At 49.1% G+C, this 22,358-nt stretch overlaps 1 protein-coding gene across 1 annotated transcript in view; it reads left to right on the top strand.

Annotated features, from left to right (window-relative positions):
* The first annotated feature begins 1,494 nt into the window (after positions 1 to 1,494).
* VPS37C (VPS37C subunit of ESCRT-I) overlaps positions 1,495 to 22,358 on the top strand; it is a 28,533-nt gene continuing 7,669 nt past the window's right edge. Inside the window, exon 1 of the mRNA XM_055415824.2 lies at positions 1,495 to 1,650. The gene's annotated coding sequence lies outside the window, so the exon portion shown is untranslated. The remainder of the gene's footprint in view (positions 1,651 to 22,358) is intronic.

Genomic DNA, 22,358 nt, shown 5'->3' on the forward strand with positions numbered 1-22,358 from the left:
AGAGGAAAGTGAAAAAGCTGGCTTAAAACTCAACATTCAAAAAACCAAGATCATGGCATCCGGTCCATTTGCCATCACTTCATGGCAAATAGATAGGGAAACAATGGAAACAGACTATTTTCTTGGGCTCCAGAATCACTGCATATGGTGACTGCAGCCATGAAATTAAAAGATGCTTTCTCCTTAGAAGAAAAGCTATGACAAACCTACACAGCATATTAAAAAGAAGAGACATTACCTTACCAACAAAGGTCCGCCTAGTCAAAGCTATGATTTTTTCCAGGAGTCATGTAAGGATGTAAGACTTGCACTATAAAGAAAGCTGAGCACCAAAGAATTGGTGCTTTTGGACTGAGGTGCTGGAGAAGACTCTTGAGGGTCCCCTGGACAACAAGGAGATCAAATCAGTCGATCAACCCTGACTATTCATTGGAAGGACTGATGCTGAAGCTCCAAAACTTTGGCCACCTGACAAGAACTGACTCCTTAGAAAAGCCCCTGATGCTGGGCAAGACTGAAGGCAGGAGGAGAGGGGGAGGACAGAAGCTAAGATAGTCGAATGGCATCACCGACTGGATGGACATGAGTTTGAGTGAGCTCCGGGATTTGGTGATGGACAGGGAGGCCTGGCGAGCTTCAGTCCATGGGGACCCAAAGAGTGGGACACGACTGAGCGACTGAAATGAATGAACGAGGGCCTTGGGAAACACGTTACTTTTCAGGAAGCTTCTCAGTTGTTTTGAGGAGCCAGTCAGTCAGTTCCAGTTTGACAGCCACTGCTGTTTGCCTGCGGAGAAGGCAATGGCAAGCCACTCCTGTACTCTTGCCTGGAAAATCCCATGGATGGAGGAGCCTGGTGGGCTGCTGTCCGTGGGGTCGCTAAGGGTCGGACACGACTGAGCTACTTCACTTTCACTTTTCACTTTCACACACTGGAGAAGGAAATGGCAACCCACTCCAGTGTTCTTGCCTGGAGAATCCCAGGGACGGCGGAGCCTGGTGGGCTTCCGTCTATGGGGTCACACAGAGTCGACCACGACTGAAGTGACTTAGCAGCAGCAGCAGCAGCTGTTTGCCTGGGGACATTTAGGACACTGATCGCTTCAGTCCTGGCGTGGGGGTTCCCAAGTCTGAGCTCAGACCGTCGAGGGAGTCCCTTTGGGGCTGGAATTCCATTCGTTTCCCTTCGGGTCTCCTTTGGGCCACTTTGAGTCTCACTCTGAAGGTCAGGCACTGTTTGAAAAAAAAAAAAGAGAGACCATCTTTCTCCTGTCACAGACTCTGCGGACACCTGCGCAGGCGCACTCGCCCGGGGCCCTCCAATGGGCGGTGTCCCTTCTGGGGGCGGGGCAATGGCCCGTGGGGCGGGGCCAGGCTCCCCTCTCACGGGAAGGTCTCGTGGGCCCTCCCGTGGGTGTGGTTCCCGGGGGTGCTGGGGGCGAGGGAGGGAGTGCGCTATCGTGGTGACTCAGAGGCCTGCGGCGCGCCCAACGTGCCGCGGGAAGAGTGACGTGGGACCGGCTCCCAGCGCCCGGACGTGGAAGGGGTCACTTCCGGCGGGAGGGGGCGGGCCTCGTCGATTCCGGAAATGTGGGCTTAGGCTGCGATTTAACCCCCCGACGGCTGAGGCGGCTGCGGAGGCGGCTTGGGGTACGTGAGCCGGTCCTGGGGAGGGGCGAGGGTGGGAATGGGGGCGGCGCCGGGCGTCGCTCCTGGCGCGTCCCCGGGCGTGCCGCCTCACCTGGCAAAGGCTGGCGATTGGGCGCGAGGGACGCGTGACTCCCGCCGGGACCGGCGCTCCTGCCCGGTGCAGTGGGACCGCGGGAGGGAGGCAGTGCCCGAGCTCCGCGCCCAAGTCCGAGGTCCAGCCCCGCGTCACCCGTCACTGTCCGCTTAATCTCCATCCGTACTTGAGCGTCTTGCCGGTCACACTATTGGTGACATTAGAACCATGTTGCCCATCGTACAGGTGGGGAAAGAGGTGTCAGAGTGCGTTCTGACTTGCCACCGGCAGTCTGGCTGCAGAGTGGAGTCCAAGGGACGCTCTGATCTGTAAGCCTTTGGGTTATGCCCTTTCCCCAGGGCGGTGAGGATCGACCTTTGCAGCTTGGATCTGTTCTTATCCTGTACTCTTGTCCCAGCATCACTGACCAATCCCTAGTTCTGGGCCGGCTGGGTACAAAGGTCTTTGGCGCTTGTGTATCTCCAAGGTGTGCCTTGTTCCTCCTGGGTTCAAAAGGGTGGGTGAGTGGGTGTGTGTTTGACTCTGCACATCAGGGTTTCAGCAAGTCAGTGCTTTCTCAGCTGCCCAATATCTGGGTCACTCACCCTGAGAATATCCACCCTTAGCTCTGGAAATTTCACAGACTTCAGCAGTGTCCTAGTAATACTGTTTGTGACAGGCCTTTCCCACCCTCTTCATTCTTACCCAGGAGTCCCATCCCCTACTGGTGCACCCAAGATGCTTCCACTTGACTGTCAGGTCTCTGACTGTTGGTCCTAGAGCTGGAGGTGGTGGTGACAGAGGGACTTGGGAAGGAAAGACTTTCTATGGCTGTTGTCCAGAGCTCTGACCCTGCACAGGCCTGAACTCTGGTTCTGGATGGGAGTGAGGACTTGCAGTGAAGTCCTGGACCCTGGAGTGAGAACGTTAGCATTCTTGGCAGTCATAGCGCCTAGAAAAGCTTTTCCCCCTAGATCATGCCAGAAATCTGGCTTGATGCCTTTGTAGTTTCCATTAGATTGAAAATTTTCTTAGTAGATTTCATTTGGACAGCTTCTGTGGCTTTTTTGTTTTATTTCAAGGTAGCAATAGCTCTGATTTCTTACCTTGCTGCCGTGTGCTTTTGGCAGTGTTCTAGGGACTTTGTTAACATATGAGGATTCTGGAAACAGTTCAAGGTAGGTGGTGAGCCCATTTTGCCGATGAAGTGAGGGAGACCTAGAGATGATAGGTGGCCACATTGGGAGTTTTAACTCATGAGCCTTATTTCCAAGCTAATGTATTTGCTGGCTGTTAAGAAGCATCTGTGATGCTTGTCAGAGATATGGAGCCCCACCTCCAGGTATTCTTGCTTAGGTTCTCTAGGGCATGTGCTGTTCTGTGCTTAGTTGCTCAGTCATATCTAGCTTTTTGCAATCCCATGGACTATAGCCCACTAGGCTCCTCTGTCTATGGAGATTCCCCAGGCAAGAATAATGGAGTGGATTGCCATGCCCTTCTTCAGGGGATTTTTCCGACCCAGGGATCAAACCCAGGTCTCCTGTATTGCAGGCAGATTCTTTACCGACTGAGCCACCAGGGAAGCCCAGAAGGACATAGGAATTTGTATTTTTAACACTTGAACTCGGTGATTCTTACTGTAAGGCAAGTTTGGAAGCACTGCCTTACACAAAAGGAGTTTGTAGATTTGTTGAGCCTGGAAGTGAAATTTTTTCTAAGGGTTCTTATTATGTTTTTGCTTATTTTTATGTAATTTGCTAATCTGCTGTGAAAAGGGCATCAGAGTAACCAGCTGTATGAATCATCTCTTGGACACTGTTGTCCAGTCCTGGGAGGGTTTTTCCAGACTGACCTAATCAGGTCAGCAAAGACCTTGTTTTAATCTGATTGGGTCTCTGTCCGGAAATTGTTTAGTTACTCCTTAGACTTTGGGGTTTTCAAAAGGCTCCTGTTTATTTCTGCGTAGTTGAGCCATGACAGAGAGATCTCTGTAAATGCAACAGTGTCTCTGAGGTTTGGGGACTATAAAGGAGGTTTATTTAGCAGGTGTTTGCTCCACTACATTTCTCTTCATTTTCACTGAGCAAACACCAGACAGCTTTGATTGTTGTGATTTAGCTGTGGCTGACAAGTGCAGTCCTTGGAGTTTAGGGTGGGGAGAAGAGGGAAGACTGAACCAAGAAAATGAAACAAATGACCCAGGTCAGGTATGCCTAGCATTGAAGACATGTAAGTCTTGCTAATTTATCTGCTCCTTCCTGGGCAGAATTACAGGTAGTAAAAGAGGAAAGTCAGCTATTATGCTATTACTTTATTCTTCCGTCTAGTGAACATTGATTTCTAAGTTAATTTTGTTGTAAACGGAGGATGTACTTTGCATGATTTGAATTGTTATAATTCACTGTTCCATATAAACATTTAAGAGTGTTAGGTTCTTTTGATGAATTGACCTCCTTTATAATGAAATGACCCTTTTAATCCCTAGTAATGTTCTTTGTTCTGAAATCTACTTTGTGTTGTATTAATATAGCCAATGGATTGATATCAGAATATTTGAAGAACTTCTACAACTCAACAATGAAAAAACAACCGGTATAATTTGACAAAGTTCTTGAATAGACATTTCTCCAAGGATGATATACCAATGGCCGATAAGCACATGAAGACGCTCAATATCACTGGTCATTAGGGGAATGCAAATCAAATGACAAGGAGATACCACTTCTCACTCATTAGAATAACAGCTGTTAAAGAAAAAAGAAAGCCATCTGAAGAATTGGCAAGTGTTAGTGGCTCAGTCGTGTCCGACTCTTTGCAACTCCACGGACTGTAGCCTGCCAGGCTCCTCCGTCCATGGAATTTTCCAGGCAAGAATATTGAGTGGGTTGCCATTTGCTTCTCTGGGGGATCTTCCTGACGCAGGGATTGAACCTGGGTCTCCCGCATTGCAGGTAGACTCTTTACCATCTGAATCACCAGGGAAGCCCAGTGGCTCAGATGGATCCCTTTCTTGTATTGCTGGTGGAAATGTGTGAAGTGTACAGCTGCTGTGGAAAACAGTATGGCAATTCCTCAAACAGTTAAAGATAGAATTACCATGTGATCTAACAATTCCAATTCTGAGTATATACCCTAAAGAAGTGTAAACAGACTCAGGTATTTGTGTACCAGTGCCTCTGGCAGCGTCATTCACAACAACCAAAAGGTAGAAGCAACCCAGGTGTCCACTGACAGATGAATGGGTAAACTGAATGTGATACCTGCACACAACAGAACATCATTCAGCCTTAAGAATGAAGGAAAGTTTTGACAACGTGGATGAAAGTTGAAGCAATAATGCTAAGTGAAACAAGTCAGTCACTACAGGATAAATGATCCTCCTAACAGTGCAGAAGATTCCGGTTCAACTCTGGGTCAGGAAGGTCCCCTGGAAAAGGAAATGGCAACCCACTCCAGTATTCTTGCCTGGGAGATCCCATAGACAGAGGAGTCTGGCAGACTACAGTCCGTGGGGTTGCAAAGAGATGGTCATGACTTAGTGACTGAACAACAACCTCTTATTTAAGGTGCCTGGAGTAGTAAATTCATAGAATAAGAAAGAAGAATGGTGGTTGTCAAGGGCACAGGAAAGGGAGGAATGGGAGTTAATGTTTAAGAAGTACAAGTTTCAGTCTGAGATAATGGAAAAGTTCTGGAGGTAGATGGTGATGATGGTGGTACAACAGTGTGCTCTATTTAATGTTACAAAACTGTACACATTAAATGTTTTAAATGGAAAATGTTATGTATATTTTACCACAATTAAATAAATGGATAGGTATTTTAAAAATTAGTGTTTGTGTGGTGTATCTCTTTACATCCTTTTGCTTTTGAATTGTTTGTGTCTTTATGTTTAAAGTGAATTTCTTATAGGCAACATATAGATGAGTTTTGCATTTTGTAAATTCAGCCTTATAATTTCTGCCTTTTAATTGGGCTATTTAGGCCATTTACATTTAATGTGATTATTACTGTAGTTAAGTTTAACTCTCAAAGTCTTTGTACTGCACCATCTTGCTTCAGATCGTGCTGAGAATGTCAACTGGGATGTTTTCTATACAATTCCCTCTGACAGGTGTGCTCTGAGTCCAGGATGACTCAGTGTGAGTCTACCCATCTGGAGAACATCCTGCCAGAGTCTCCTCGGTGGGGTGCAGTCAGTCACCTGAGGGACAGGCCTTAAGTGTGAGGCACATGGGATGCTGGGTGCTGGGGCCTGGCGGATTCTGTTTTCACTGTACTGCTGGGCATGGGGAATCTGCTGGCATCTGGGGCCCAGGGTACAACTCTGTGGCAGGTTTGCCTCTGATGGGTTAACTCTGGTTGGGTTTAACTCTATCATCTTGCTGTTTGTTTTCAATCTGTCCTATGTTTTTTTCTTCTTATATCGCCTCCCCCCCCCTTTTTTTTTTCTTGAGTAATTTGGGATCAAGTAGTTTTTTTTTTTTAATTCCATTTTATTGCCTTTGTCAGTTTATTAGGTTTTTTTTACATAGTTGCTTTAAGATTCATGATATGTGTCATAACTTGTCATAGTCTATAAGCAAGTGATCTTGTATTATTTTACACGTAGTATAAAAACCTAACCATAGTATATTCTCATTTCCTCCCTCCTGGCCTTTATACTCTTGTTGTCATACATGTCACTAAGTCGATTATATTTTTCTCAGTATTTTAAGATGTGGTTCTGGTGTCTTTTGGCTTACATTGTTTCGTATGAGTAATCTGCTGTCGTTTTTATTTTATGAAGTTCATCTGTTCATATCTCTCTTTTTTCCTTCTGGCCACTTTTTTTTATGACTAATTTTAAATGATTGAATTATTATGTACCTTGGTTAGTTTTGGGTTTTCCTTGTGGCTCAGCTGGTAAAGAATCCACCTGCAATGTGGGAAACCTGGGTTTGATCCCTGGGTTCAGAAAATCCCCTGGAGAAGGGAAAGGCTACGCACTCCAGTATTCTGGCCTGGAGAATTTCATGGACTATTTAGTCCATGAGGTCACAAAGAGTCGGACATGACTGACTTTCACTTTCACTTTTTGGGTAGTTTTCATATTTCTTGTGCTTGAGTTAATTGAGTTTTTGTATCTGTGAGTTTAAAGCTTTCATCACATTTGGAAAATTTTCAACTAGTCATTCTTTCGGGATTTTCCTTTTTGGAAAATGCAGTCACATGTATTTTAGTATTCTTAAAGTTGATCCACAGCTGTCTGTTGCTCCATTTACTTTTCCCCCAGTTTGTGTGTGGGGGAGGGTGGGTTTTACATAGTTTCTGTTTCTTCAAGTTCATTGATCTTTTCTTCTGTAGTGCCTAACCTGCTGTTATTTCCGTATGGTATGCTTTTTATATCAGACATTCATAGTTTCCATTTCTAGAAGTTTGATTTGGGTCTTTTATTTTTTTGTCACTGCTTAACATGCTTAATCTTATTTTGCATTTTGAGAATATGGAAGATGGTTATGCTGCTGCTGCTAAGTCACTTCAGTCGTGTCCGACTCTGTGTGACCCCATAGACGGAAACCCACCAGGCTCCCCTTTCCCTGGGATTCTCCAGGCAAGAACACTGGAGTGGGTTGCCATTTCCTTCTCCAGTGTGTGAAAGTGAAAAGTGAAAGTGAAGTCGCTCAGTCGTGTCCGACCCTTAGCGACCCCACGGACTGCAGCCTACCAGGCTCCTCCATCCATGGAATTTTCCAGGCAAGAGTACTGGAGTGGCTTGCCATTGCCTTGTCCGGGAAGATGGTTATAGGAACCATTTTAATGTCCTTGTGTGCTAGTTATATTGTCTATATTTTTGAATCTGTTTCTACTGATTGGTTTTCCCCTCATTATGGATTATATTTTCTTCTTGGTATATTTGAAAATTTTTGTTTAGATGTTGAATGTTTGGAATTTTGCCCTGTTGGGTTCTGGTTATTTTTGTATTTTTATAAATTGTTTGAGGACACTGTTAAGTTACTTGAAAATAGTGTGATCTTTTGAAGGCTCACTGTTCAGCAGTGATAGCTGAGACCAGTCTTTATACCAACATTAATTTTCACACTACCAAGCAATACCATGTTCAGTGCCCTACTGATGTTCTATGAGTTACAAGGTAATTCCACTCTGGTGTGTGGAGGCACAAATTAGTCTTGGCTCAATGTGAGGCTCAAGGATTGTTCGCTCTAATCCTGACCAGTACTGTCAACACTCAGCAGAAACCAGGAGGGGGATCTCCTGCAGATTTCCACAGATCTCTCTGTGTGTATCTCTCTCCTGTGAACTCTGGCTACCTAGAATCCCAGCTCTCTCTTCCCAACTCGGGGAGACTGTTAGACTTTGCCTGGATACCCCCTCCCTGTGCCATGGCCTGGAAACTGTCTAGAGTTGGGGTGAAAATAACTAACCTCGTTTAGTCTGACCTTCTGAGGAATCCATCCTCTGCGGCCTCACATCCAGTGTCTGGAAACTGTTGTTACATTTATTTTGTCTGGTTTGGAGTTGTTTGAGGCAGGAGAGTAAGTCTGGTGCCTGCTCCTCTAAGTCTGCCAAAAAGAAGGTCCCCCTGCTGTCAGCACTCACTGGAGACCCCATTCATGCGTTGGCCTTGACCTTGGTGCAGGCAGGCAGACATGAATGAGACATATGCTGGGCCCTTGGAATCTCCCAGTCTTGCTGGAGAATCATGCTGATTCCTACAGAGTAATTGCTGCATGGTGTGCTGGGCTTCTCTGGTAGCTCAGACAATAAAAAACCCACCTGCAGTGTGGGAGATCTGGGTTCGATCCCTGGGTCGGGAAGATCCCCTGGCGAAGGGAATGGCTACCCACTCCAGTATTCTTGCCTGGAGAATTCCATGGATAGAGGAGCCTGGAAGGCTACAGTCCATGGACTTGCAAAGAGTTGGACACCTGAGTGACTAATACTCTCACTTCACTTCATATAAAGAGCACCATGGGAGGTCAGGATGACGTCTTTGGGAACAGCACAAGGAATACTTCCGAGATAGCTGACAATAAAGGATCACCCGGCATTTTCAATCTGGAGAAGGTATAGGGAAGAAATTCCAGGCTAGGTGGACAGAATACTAAGAGCAAAGACAGAGCGGCAAACCTTGGGGTTCCCAGAGGACAGGGTCCCCATCCTATTGATCTTTTTAGATGCGGAATATCTGCCAGGTGATCGGAAGCATTTAGTTTGTTCTGGGAATAGGTAGAACAGAGAGTCAGGTAGAGTCCACAGTCCGTGGAGGCATGGAGGGAGATATAGCTGGAAGAGGAGGCTTGGGCTCTGCTGGTACAGGGCCTTGGATGCCAAGCTGAAGAGCACAAGATTATGAATGTGATACCAAACACTGGGTGTTGTAAAAACCAGTTTTCAGCAGCCCTGATTGACTGTGTTCTCTGGGTTTTCCTGGGGGATGTGGAAGAGTGCTGAAGAAGGCTGAGTCTGCTAAAACCAGGCGGGAAGCTGCCAGAGACCCTGGCTCCTGTGGACATTCTGCACTAGGAGGGAGAGGGGTCTAGAGCTCACTGCGGCGCTGATACCGCTGTGCCCTGTCTCACCTGTGTGTGATAGCCTCTGTAGATTGCTGCCTGAGTCATGAGTTGAGGAGGCTCAGGCCTGGGTTTCTCTCTTTCCGTGGCTACACTGTTGCCCGCCCCCCAACACACCTGCCTGCCTCTGCTGGACCCAGAAATTTGTAGGGTCAGACATTGCTGGCAGAGGTAGGGTCTGGAGCTGGCCTAACTCTGTACCAGCCTAGGATAGCCCCTGGTCAGCCTGGAGAGCGAAGCTCCTCATCTTAGAGGTACAACAGACACACCAGCATGACCCTGTACAGATTCCTGTTATTTGCCCTGAGTGTGTCTTTGGCTTAACCTTCATCTTGATCCTTGGGATGGTTGAACCTGTTTGCTCAGCCTGATCTGCAGATGAGAAAGTGTGGGGTGGGGTGGAGGACTGCCAGCCGCAGAGCGAGATCCTTTCTGAGTCATCTCAGCAGTTGGGATGAAATAAAAAGAAATGAAAGTTTGATGTGAAGTAGCTTAGGATGTTTTTATTTTCACATCAGAGCCACAGGGCAGACAAGCAGGAGGCTTCTCTTAAGTGGCTGGGCTGTGTTTTACTGTCGGTAAGTTTCCAGAATGGACTACTTGTTAGATGACCTATTTTTTTTTTTTTTTTGGCCATTGTATTGACTGAAGCTGAATGCTATTGATCTGAGTTCCATACAGCCATCTGAGTTCTGCCATGCTGTTGACTGTTGTGCTCTCTGGAGGAATCTGAGGTTTTCTCTCCTTAGTGTCCATGTGAGAAGGGCTTGAGTTATAGACATCAGAATGGGCGGAGTGTGGGAACTCAGCCATGGTAATAAGAATCATGACCCTTTATTGAACCCAGCCTGAGAACAGGGCATTAGTTTTCCCTGGGACCAACTCATTTCTCCTAGTAAAACTCCTGTGTTACAGATGAGACCAAGGTGTAGGGGGATGAAGTGAGCCGCCTCTGCCCCTCCTCACTGCTTCTCCCAAAGACCACGCCGGCTTTCCCACGTGCTCTGTGAGAACCAGGAACCATTTACTGTGCTGAGCCCGCCCGCCCTCCCTCCCTCTGTGCCCTGCAGGTGAGGCATCCCAGCTGGAGGATGGGGGATAAGGCAGGTGGTGGAGGGGACGGTGGGGATCAACAGGAGTGAGGGGCCAGGGCTGGGGTTTTCCATCTGCCTTCCTGGAAGGTGCCTTGGGGACCCCCATGATGTCAATGGGAGGACTGAGCTAGGAGAGTGGGGCTCGTCCCTTACCCCTTCGCCTAGAGCATGGCCTCTGTGATGTGTCCTGAGTGCTGGGGAGTTGATAAAGTTTTGGAAAACATCAGGAGTGGGCTCAGGAGGCACATGGGGAAAGAGTATGGAGGTGCAGGTCCTGACAGCGTGTCAGGCTATGCTTAGACTCTTCCCAGCCAAGGTGTTGGGGAGATAAACAGAAGAGGGAAGGGGAAAGCAAATAGATGGTGAGCTTCAGGGAAGGTTGGATGGAGTTAGAAGCAGTGTTTAAAAAACGTTAATCCTTAGGTGCCTGGCAGTTTGGAGGTAGGAAGTCCCATTTTGGAGTTTGTGGCAGGGTAGCGATGGATGCATCTAAACGACATTTGAACAACAACTAGATCAAACCTGGTGGTGGACCTCAGAGGTGAGGGAGCCAGCCTGGAGGGGGGAAGTGAGGACGGAAGGCTGCTGGAAGCGGAGGTCGGGAGGGGAATCTAGTTTGGGGAGAAAAAAGGTGACAAGCATGCCTTCCTGCACTTGGCACAGTAAGTGGCTCATCATCCCTGGGCCTTCTCACTTGGGACCTGTCTCTGGGGAAAGAGGCATCAGATGGAGTTATTCAGGGACCCGAGGAGCATCCAGTCATGTAAATAATAATGTACTGATGATAATGTCCTCCAAAATCTTGTCCTGAGAGACCATACATCCCCCATAGATGTATGGGCCCCCTTATGTTTGTGGACCTTTGTTCAGATTGGTCTGGAGTCTGTTTCAGAAAGCCATATCCTTTGCTGCCTTCTGGAACCTATTCTTTCACAGTTCTCCCACATGGGCCTAGCTGGGAGCCTGGCAGGGTTGTCAGGCAGCACTTTACAACAATAAGTTTTGAAAAAGTGTGAGAGTGCATGGGTTAATGCTACCTCGCACTGGCTTGGTGGTTTTCCTAGCACCTCCAGAAGTTTTTGTGTTTATTTCTTGCTAAACTCTTACAACCACCCCGTGAAGTTGGTAGAGTTACTCCCATGTTACCAGTAAGAAGCAGAATTAGGAGGCTGAATAATTAGCCCAAGGTCACATACCTAGTAAAAGGTCAAATTGTTGTGTTAGTTGCTCGGTCATGTCTGAGTCTTTGCAGCCCCATGCACTACATCCTGCCAGGCTCCTCTGCCAGTCCCTGGAATTCTCCAAACAAGAATACTGGAGTGGATAGCCATTCCAGTCTTCTCCAGAGTGTCTTCCCAACCCAGGGATCAAACCTGGGTCTCCTGCATTGCAGGCAGATTCTTTACTGTCTAAAGCCCAGTAAAAGGTCAACCTGGGATTTAAATCCAGAATATTGGACTCTCAAGCCTTGAACTCTTTCCACTGCCTTTCACACTGTTTTAGCTATTTAGCACTGAGAAGTGTGGACGGATCTCCAACCCCAATCCCAACTCCAGAAATTCCTTAAAAAGAAAGGAAACAAAAGAAGTCTTCCTTCTGGAAGACTGCCAAGGCCTTTTCAGATTGTCAAGGCAGGTCATTTCGATGGTGTTTTGGGGCAAGTGAGAAGGGCATGATGGGTGGTTTGCTTTTGTCAAGTCCTGTGGGAAGTTAGGTGACTGAATGTCTGCTTACTTGATTTAACAGTTGAAATCATCCTAGGAAAAGAAAACTTAATCAGGTCAGAACATATTTCCTCATTAAGCAGCAGGCTTAGAAAGGTTTCTAAGGCAGCCACAGGTGTTTTTGTCACAAGGGGAGAAATGGGGCCATTTCCAAATAAAACGCAGAGATTGAACTATGCAGGTTGCCTTGGTAACAGCTTCTTGTGCTGCCCTAGGGAGATGTGAGAAAGTGACAAGAAAAGCCAAGGCTTTTACAACTCTCCTTGCAGTGTGATTTCAGGCTTGAAGTAGTTGGCAAGGAAAGGTTGGCTGCTAAGCGTGAGGAGGGGACTAATCAGAGCCAGTGCTTTAGCTCCTGGTGGAGCCAGGAAACAGAAGCCCCAGCTCAGTCAGAGTTTGGGTTATGGTTCAGAAATAGCAGTTATTTCCATAACTCAGTATTGAACCCTGAAGAGTCAGGAGTCACCTCGAATCATCGGATTGTCCCCCGGGAGGCAGAATAATTAATATTTATTCTGGACCCAGGAGATGACAAAGCCGTCTCAGGGCTGCTTGCTCATGCCAGGCACACATGCAGCCCCCATGGGGGGATTATCATCATGCTGCCCATCTTACAGATGAGGAAGCTGAGGTTAAGGGACGTGTTCGAGGTCACACAGCTAAGGCGCTGAGGAGCCAAAGCGCAAACCTAGGACCTCAGTCCCCAGATTCTGTTTCTCTTCTGCACCCAGCAGGAAGTGACCTAGCACTAATTGTTTATGCAGAAGCAAGGGGTGAGAGGCACCACCAGCCATCTCTAGGGCTGCACACCTTACTCTGATCTGAGCACCCTCCTGCTTAGAAAATGCTGAGTTACGCTTTCGGTTTTTTCTCCCCATCCCCCGCCCTCCCCTCCTCCCAGAGAGTTTATCCTTGCACAGGATCTAATATTAGTTGAAAGTATTTGTTGTTGAGCTAAACAGTCCCAGGATAGGTCCTCACTGAGCAGGAGCCATCAATACCTTGCTGTTTTCCTGCTTGAGGTCAGATCTGGAGGGCTGCCCCGAGCTGAGGCCTGGCAGGTGTCCCACCAGGACATTCTGCAGCCACCGTCTCGGGGAGTAGTGACCAAGGGCAGCGCTCTGGCCTCCATCCACCGGGGCTTGTGTAGTCGCTTCGGGGCCTCCTTATCTTCCACTCGATCGTGTTTCCCGTGTTCAAGGTACGTGAGCTCGATTTCATTAAGATAGTAGTGGAAAGAAGCTGAGGGCGAGACTGCAAGCAGCAGAAGCGGTGGCGGGAGAGTTCGTGACCCCTCCCCATGCTGCGGGTTTGGCAAGGCCGGGGTAGCACCTGGAGACCGCCTCCTTGTCTCTGGCTGGCGCTGCTCCAGGTCAGCCCCTACACCAGGGCAGAAGCTGGGCTCGAGGACACCTGAGAAATGTCTGTCGCCTCGCCCCTCTCACACTTGCCTTCCTTCTGCAGACTCTGTCCTCCCCGCACGTGCCTCTCATGGAGGGTGCGGTGTTGATGTCAGGTGACAAACCACAGCTCACCCCGTGGTCGTTACAACTTTGAACTGGTTACTGAAATTTAAAAATGGGGAGACGTCACAGCGTTGTGGGTTTCTAGCCTCCCTTGGAGACCAGGCAGGTCTGGTCACGCTGGGCCCGCCCTCCTCAGGAGGTGCCCCAGCTGGGATGGAGCTTTCGGGGGAGACGGTCTCTGACACGCCTGCCTGGCTTGTGTAGGCATCTGGGTTTGTGAGCTGTGTCAGGGGTGAAAGCTCAGAGGAGAAAAAAGAAAGACGGGAAGGAAGGAAGGAAAAGAGAAGAGAAAGTGTCTCTCTCAGCTGGTGAGCAATCGGTGATGCGTTGTCTCTTCTCAGTGGAGGGAACACAGATCAGCACCTGTTCCTTTCCCGCCTCGGTCCCAGTCTGATCTCCTTAGGGTGGGAGGTAGCATCCCCCAAGGAGCTGTTGTCTCTGTACCTGTGGATACTCTGTGAGTGGCTCCCATGGCGGCCTTGCTGTTGCCTGCCCCCGACCCTCTGACTCCTGTTCCAACAGCAGTCTCCCCTATAGGGAGGCCTCCTGGGCTCCCAGCACCCCAGCCCCTCAGAACTGACCCCCTGCCAACTCCTCACCACTCTCACATGTGTTCACTATGCTTCGTGGTGAAGTGTTTCTTTTTAAAAAACCGAACTGAGTTCCTCGAGAGCATCAGTTTTAATGTAAGCCTGTGTCTGGCTCATAATCAGAAGTCAGTAAACATTTATTCCCCTCCCTCTGCTCCCACTTACCCCTCCTGCTTTCATCTGGAGCCCTGCTCTGTCCTTGTCTTGTGGTAACTGTTCCTTAAATGTTATTCAGTGAAGCAGGAATGAATGAAGGAAGCCTGAAGATGGAAGAAGCCCTGCCCGCATTGCCGCATGTCCCTCGTGACTTGCCCACCAGCCAGCTCCCTGCCTCCAGCTGTTTTTCTTAGCATTCCCTGCGCTGTGCATCAGCCTCTGCCGGGCCCTGGGGATACAGAGGCCAACAAGAACTCTCCTTGCCATCAAGGGGCTTGCCTCTGCTCACCGTGCCTCTTCTCTCTTGGCCCCTCCCCTGGGCAGTCTGCAGGCACTGCCCGAGAAGTGCCCAGCCCCCTTCTGGGCACCGTAGTAAGTGGGAGGGGGTCCAGTCCAGGGCCACAGTGCCGAGAGGTGAGGTCATTGGAGTTGTTAGGCCTCCAGAGGCAAAAGCACATGGCCTCTGTCTCCCCAAAGAGCTTCTCCGTAACCCTTCCCCCACCCCGTCCTCTACTTGATGGCTTCCCTGGGTTGTGGCCACTTTGAGAAGCGCTGGTCTGGATTCCTCTGCCACTTTGGATGATCCAGAGGCAGAACGCTGATGGCAGGAGATGGGTACCCCCAGACTTTGGGGGTAACTGCCTTGTGGGCCTGGGCAGAATACTGTCTGTTCTCCCATCTCCAACCCCTTCTACAAATTATGAGAAATGCTTGTTGCGCTCAGCCTCCCTGGGTGTCTTGGGATCAGGCAGTGTCTGTGGACTTCTGAAGCAAAGGCGTCAGAAATTAACTTGCAGGGGTGGGCGATGCCTCAATAAATCTTGTAAGATGGAACTTGCCCATCCTCAGGTCAGCAGGCATCTTTGTGAGTCACCTCTTCCCGAGAGGCAGGGACCGGGGAGGGCAAAGGTGATCAGCGGCTTGCCTGGGCTCGTAATCTCTGCAGCTCAGATAACGTTATAACTAAGCGCTACCCTCATCTCTCCCCTGTGTCCTTTGTGAAGTCAGAATACCAGGATAGGACAGGACTCTGGCCTGCGGTAACAGTTTGTAGGAACTTGGGCAATACAGCCGTTTACCGGACCATGCGCAGTAAGTACCTTGTTTGTCTCTGGCTTTCATCTCTGAAATAGGGGTAATTATGCCCTGAGTTCACTTTACTTACTGGACAGTTTATATAAATTAATGGGAGAGTTTGCAAAGGGCTTTGATTTCAGAAGAAGGGAGCCATGGAACCATTAGGGTCCCTTTGACAGTGAAGGAAAATTGAGTGGGATACATTTGGTCATGGGATCCTGAGCAGACCTCTGCCTGAGGAGATGTGGCTCTTACACGGGCCAGCAGCGCCTTGTGGGGCAGTGTGAGCAGAGGCGACTGGGTGGGCAGAGCCTGGTGCAAGGAGCAGCCAGCCAGGTCAGGGCTTCTAGGTCTGGCGTCCCCTCTCTTGCCTCCAAAGGGCTTCCCTGGTGGCTCAGACTGTAAAGAATCCACCTGCAGTACAGGAGACCTGGGTTCGATCCCTGGATCAGGAAGATCCCCTGGAGGAGGAAATGGCTACCCACTCCAGTATTCTTGCCTGGAGAATTCCATGGACAGAGAAGCCTGATGGGCTGCAGTGCATCAGGTCGCAAAGTTACATGCCGTTCTACCTCAGTTTCACCACCTGTGAAATGGGCATGATAGAATTGAGAGGGATGTTGAGTTAGAAACCAGAGACGGTGGATTAAGAAGAAAAGCACTGTAGCCCACATCCCACTGTGGCCAAGTACATTTCACCTGAAAACTTGCTACATGAAAGAGATCTACTTCTGGTAGTATTGAGAACGTCAGAATTGCAGGCTGACCTTGAGGGTTCATTCTCATGACCTGCATAAAATAGAGCTGTTTCATACCTGAAGTTCTTGAGGCATTTCAAACATGCATACTTTGAAGTCTGCAATGAAAGGGAATTGACACGAGAGGCTTTGTATGACCGTGGGACTGAGATGGTCTTTCTCCTGTCTTTGAGAGTAGCCATTTCCCTATCCTGAATATTCTTTGGAAGGACTGTTGCTGAAACTCCACCTGATGTGAAGAACTGACTCATAGGAAAAGACCCTGATATGCTGGGAAGGATTGAAGGTAAAAGGAGAAGGGGATGGCAGAGGCTGAGATGGTTAGATAGCATCACCAACTCGGTGGACTTGAATTTGAGCAAACTCCAGGAGGTAGTGGAAGACAGAGGAGCCTGGCATGCTGCAGTCCATGGGGTCGAAAAGAGTCGGACACGACTTAGCAACTGAACAATAGCAACAACGACAAATCTTTCCCAATTGGGGAATGGCAGAGAGTCATCACAAGAGGGTGGATGAATGCCAGGTTGAGCACATACCAGCATGTTCCCCACACAGAATGGGATCCTTTTTCCCAGCCAGGGGGCCTGATCCAGGGAGAGATGGTTTAATTAGCAGAGCTGTATGTTTCATTCCTTGCCCACTTTGGGGGTGAGTTCTCACTGCCTAAAAGACACGTGATTGTCCAGGTCACCAGGTAGATAGATGTGTCAGGGGTTTTTGCCACAGGAGTTTAAAGTCATCAAACAGAGCCAGGTGTGGGACTTTAGATGGCAGAGGAAGGTCCTCGTTTGGACAGTGGTTGGAGGGGAAGGCGACTCCAGGGAGGCGTGTGTAGTGGCAAAGGGAGACACACCCTGGAATCCCCTGGGGTGCTCACTTGCTTGTTTTTGTTTTTTTTTTTTCTAGATCGGCCGCCATTCTTTTTTTTTCTTTTTAGTTTTATATGCTTTTTATGTTTAAAAAAAATTTAATTGGAGGATAATTGCTTTACAATATTGTGTTGGTTTCTGCCATACATCAACATGAATCAGCCATAGATATTCATACATCAAGATGAATAACCCCTCCCTCTTGAACCTCCCTCCCGTTTCCCACCTGACCCCATCCCACCCCTCTAGGTCACCACAGACCACCTGATTTGAGCTCCCTGCATCATATGCAAATTTCCACTGGCTGTCTATTTTACATACGGCAGTTTGTATGCTTTCATGCGACTCTGTCAGTTCGTCCCACCCTCTCCTTCCCTCCACTGTATCCACAAGTCTGTTCTCTGTGTCTGCATCTCCATTGCGACCCTGCTAGTAGGTTCCCTCTTGCTGATTCCATATATGTCCTTTAATATATGATCCTGGTTTTTCTGACTTACTTCACTCTGTGTAACATGCTCTAGGTTCATCCACCTCATTAGGACTGACTCCAATGTGTTCTTTTATATGACTGAGTAATACTCTGTTATATATACGTACCATAATTTCTCTATCCATCCATCTGTCAGTGGATATCTAGGTTGTTTGCATGTCCTAGCTATTGTAAATAGTGCTGCAACAGACATGGGGGCACATGCGTCTCTTTCCGTTATGGTTTTCTCAGGGTATGTGCCCAGTAGTGGAATTGTTGGGTCATATGGGCTTTCCAGGTAAAGAACCTGCCTGCCAGTGCAGGAGACAGAAGAGACATGAGTTTGATCCCTGGGTTGGGAAGATCCTCTGGAGGAGGAAATGGCAACCCACTGCTGTATTCTTGCCTAGAGAATCCCATGGGCAGAGGAGCCTGGAGGACTGCAGTCCCTAGAGTCACAAAGAGTCCAATATCACTGAAGTGACTTAGCACAGCACAGCATGGTAATTCTATTCCTAGGATTTTTTTTTTCTTTATTTAACACAGGAAAGACTCCTTTCTTGCTCAGTATCCTCAGTGACTTATTACCAAACTTTGCTGACAGGTTTCATCCTTGCCTCTGGCCCTCTCCCTAGTGGAAGCAGCAGCCTCATACAGATTTTAGCAACATCAGGCCCTCTTTGTGTGACCCTGGACTCTCAAGCCCAGGGGGAAGACTTGGCCGCTTTGCTGTCAGACTCACCCACGAACACCCACATACACTACGAATTCACAGAGGCTGGACGTGCACATCTGACCCACAGAGGCGCCCGCGCTACCCTCTGGGCAGCCCCAGTAGAAGGAGACTAGAATGTTGTAAAACAGCTCGAAAGTTTTAGAAAGATTTTGTTTTAATGACTTTCCGCTAATCAAAACATTTCCCTTTTGGGGAGGAGGGTGGCGGAGGGAAAGTGGCTGGTGAAGGCCAGCCCATCAGGGAAGCCAGGCCTCTCGGGGGGCTGCAGGGGGGAGTCCAGTGTCAGCACCTCTTGTTTGTGATGAGCCCCCAGGACCCTCTCAGCCCCGCACCCCCCAATACCCAGCCTGCATGCAGAGCGACTCTCCTGGCCTGCTCAAAGCCTGGCGGCGTGGCGGGTGTGCCTGTCACATGGATCTCCCTGTGGAGGCCGCAGCACTGGGGCTGTCCTCTCCAGACCGTATACCCACGTTCTGCTGGTTGGTCTGGACACTGCAGTGGCCTTGCTCGGTGATGCTCGATGTCACGGGGCTGCACACCCAGAGTTAAATCCTGGAGGGAAAGACCCCTGTTCTCACGTGCCAGACTCCCTTCCATGCCTGCATGAGCCAGGCCGTCAGCACCCGGAGGGCAGTGCATGTGGAGGCTTGATAGACACTTGGCAGAAACAGCACAGGGAGATTGAGCCCCCTGAAAACGTCATTAAAATTAAATTAGGCGTTTATGCTAAGTGAAGGAAGTCAAGACAGGGAAAGCCAGATGCTCTATGATTTCACTGGTATGTAGAATCTAAAAAACAAATGAACAAGCATAGCATGACAGAAACAGAGTCATTGAGACAGAGAACAAACAGAGGCAGGGGTGCAGTGGGGTGAGGGAGAACCAAGAGGGACAAACTTGCAGCTGCAAAGTGAGTCACGCATATCAGATGTACAGTGTGGGGAATACAGTCAGTAACTAATATCTCTGTAGGTGACTGAGCGTAACCAGGCTCGTCCTGGTGGTCATTTTGAAATGTGTGGAAGCAAATCACTGTGTTGTATACTAGGAACTAACAAGGTTGTAGGTCAATCACACTTCAAAACAGATGAACGAACATACAAATAAACTCATAGAAAAAGAGATCAGGTTCATAGTTACTAGAGATGGGGGTGGGGGGTGGGGGAGAGGAATTGGAGGAGGACCATCAAAAGGTACAGACTTCCATTATAGGGTAGATAATCGATAGGGATGATAAAGATATCATGATAAATATAATTTATAACAGTTTATGCATTTTACTTATAAAAATGCAATTTATAGAGACAACGTAAATATAATTAACACCATATGTTACATTTGAAAGTCACTAAGAAGGAAAATCCTGAGAGTTCTCATCACACACACAAAAGTATTTTCCTGTTTCTTTAATTTTGTTACCTGTAGGAAATGATGGATGTTCTCTAAAATTACGGTCATCATCTCATGATGTGAGTCAAGTCATTATGTTCTACACCTTAAACTTACACAGTGCTGTATGTGAGTTATATATACCTCAATAAAACTGGAAAGAAGGGCAGGAAAGAAGAGAGAAAGGAAGGGAGGGAGGAAGAAAGAAACAAAGAATGAACCGTGGAGATGCTGACGTTCTGGGTCTAGGGACCTGGGACTCTGGCTTTCAGCAGACACCCCCGGCGACGCGGCTGCAGGTGGTGAGAAGAGTCCTGGACTGGTTCAGGCACTGCCCCCGCCGGGCCTGGTGACGCTGGACACCTCTCTGAGGCTCGTCTCTAAGGTTGGACAGTAGCGAGACTCACTGTGTAATGAGGTTATGGGCGTCCTGGTGGCAACAAAGACTTCTGTAGTGCTACAGTGTGCCCGGCGCTGCCGTTTTACAGCTGGAGAGACGGAGGCACGGCGAGATTGAATAGCACACCTAGTAAGTGGCAGAAATGAGCTTCAAACCTCAGCAGTCTGGCTCCTGAGTCTGTGCACCTAACATCTAAGGCCAGTGGTTCTCTTAGTGTGTTCCGGGGGATCTCTGAGAACCCTGTCAGGCTGTCCATGAGATCAGAGTGATTTTCGTAACCTAGGGCATTATTTTCCTTTTTCCTTTCTTTCTCGAATGAGTACACAGGGGAGTTTTCAGAGGGTTCACAACACAACATCCTTCTGACAACAAGTGTGTGTATGCTTTCGTGTTCTTGTGTTTTAAGAATCCCTTACTTTTAAGTTTGATATTTATCAGTAGCTAAGATCCACGTAAATGAGAACTCTTTGAGGTCTCCATAGTGTTAAGAGTGACACGTATCCTGAGACTGAAAAGTGTGCCGTCGGCTCTTGAGGCTGTGCCACCTTGAATGTGGTCTCACCATGCGTGGCTGGGGCAGCCTCCCGTGGTAAGTGGTCAGGGGGCAGTGGGGGCCCATCCCAGGGAGCGGGTGAATGGTGAGTGTGTCTGGACCTGCTGGGGCCCTCTCAGGTGGCACTGCGGAAACTGCACTGTTTGTCCGCAGCCAGCTAGCTGCCAGCACTGGAGCGTCCATCCTCAGTCTGGGGGTGTCTCTGTGCCCAGCCTTAACTTTGGAAAGGAGCAGACACCCTCCTGTGGCAGGTCCCTCCCCAGGTGGGTGGAGCAAGGCCAGCTGCCACTGAGGCCCAGCAAGTCTGGGCTGTGTTGGAGGCTTTAGTAACCAATAAGTAACTTCTGCAGCGTTGGAGCCTTCTATCAGCATTTGTTTTAGGCCAGGCCTCACACTGAGCCACCGCTTTGCCTATGTTGACCATTGCACTTACCCATTTTACAGAGGAAGAACCCGAGGCCAAGGGTGAGTTCACTGAGCCACTTCCCACAGTGGCAAGTGGCAGGGCCTGGGACTCAGATGACGTCGGTCTGACGGAGCCCAGGCCCCTGATGTTCCAGGTCTTCAGAACGTTGCTCCATTCCCCTTGCTTGTCTCGCTCGTGGCACACTCACTGGGTTTGCAGAGTAATAAGTGGAGGGCGCGGGGCGGGAGCGGGAGGCCTCCCCAGTGGTCTTCCTGGTGGCTCAGTGGTAAGGAATCCGCCTGCCAGTGCAGGGGACATGGGAGATGTGGTTTCGATCCCTGGGTCAGGAAGATCCCCTGGAGAAAGAAATGGCACCCCACTCCAGTATTCTTGCCTCTGAAATCCCATGGACAGAAGAGCCTAGCAGACTGCAGTGCGTGGGGTCACGAAAGAATCAGACACGGCTTAGTGACTAAACAACAAGACAGGGAATGACATCCCCGGTTCTGCTCCTTCCCCAGACCCTCACCGTCAACCTTTAGACCAAGCTTGTTGGGAGTCTCAGAGTGGGGTGTAGACAGACTGCAGAATTCTGACTCTTCTCCTTGTAACCTTTCTGATCCCCACCCACCAGTGGGACAGTTGCTCCCAGCTCGCAGGAGTAGGAGAGGCAGTGCGTTGTGAAACTCACACCATGGTGCTCAGTCCCTAGAGGTGTCCAGTGCACATGACCAGTCGTGAGCTGTTGTTTTTCTCAGAATCTGGCCTTGGACGAGCTGTGTCCGCATCTCCAGGAGATTTCTGGGCCCCACTCTGGCCTACGACGCAGGGCTCTGAGGGTGCAGCTCTGGCTCCTGCGTTCTCAGCGAGCGTACCCCCCAGGGTTCAGGTGCTCAGCAAAGCTTGGCATCCTTGTCATGGAGGCTGGGGGTGACATTCAGCCCTCAGTAGGTAACAGAAAGTGGGGGTGGCCCTGTAGTGGTCTGTAGGTCAGGTGACCATTTAATCGGTTACCTAAACCAGGACACTTCGGAGCATGAAAGGGGGGGCACCTGTAATAACTTCACTGGTGCGTGAAGGCTGAACCTGGGCCTTCCTGGCAGAGGTGTCACATGGTCTCCATTGATGGGTTTCTCCTTCGTCTTTCTGCTGCCCTGGAGATGCCTTCCCCTCCTACTCCAGATGAGGAAGCAAGCCTGGAGGTCACCTCTGGCCACACAGCCGTAACCCTGGGCCTGGACTCCGCAGCGCCCCCTCAGCCCAGTTGTCATTCCCGCCGAGCCGTGGCGCAGAGGGCCGATGGGGGACTCTGGG

Source organism: Moschus berezovskii, chromosome 25 (genome assembly GCF_049115385.1).
Source record: "Moschus berezovskii isolate FMDL1 chromosome 25, NW_MosBer_1.0, whole genome shotgun sequence".
NCBI classification, from domain to species: domain Eukaryota; kingdom Metazoa; phylum Chordata; class Mammalia; order Artiodactyla; family Moschidae; genus Moschus; species Moschus berezovskii.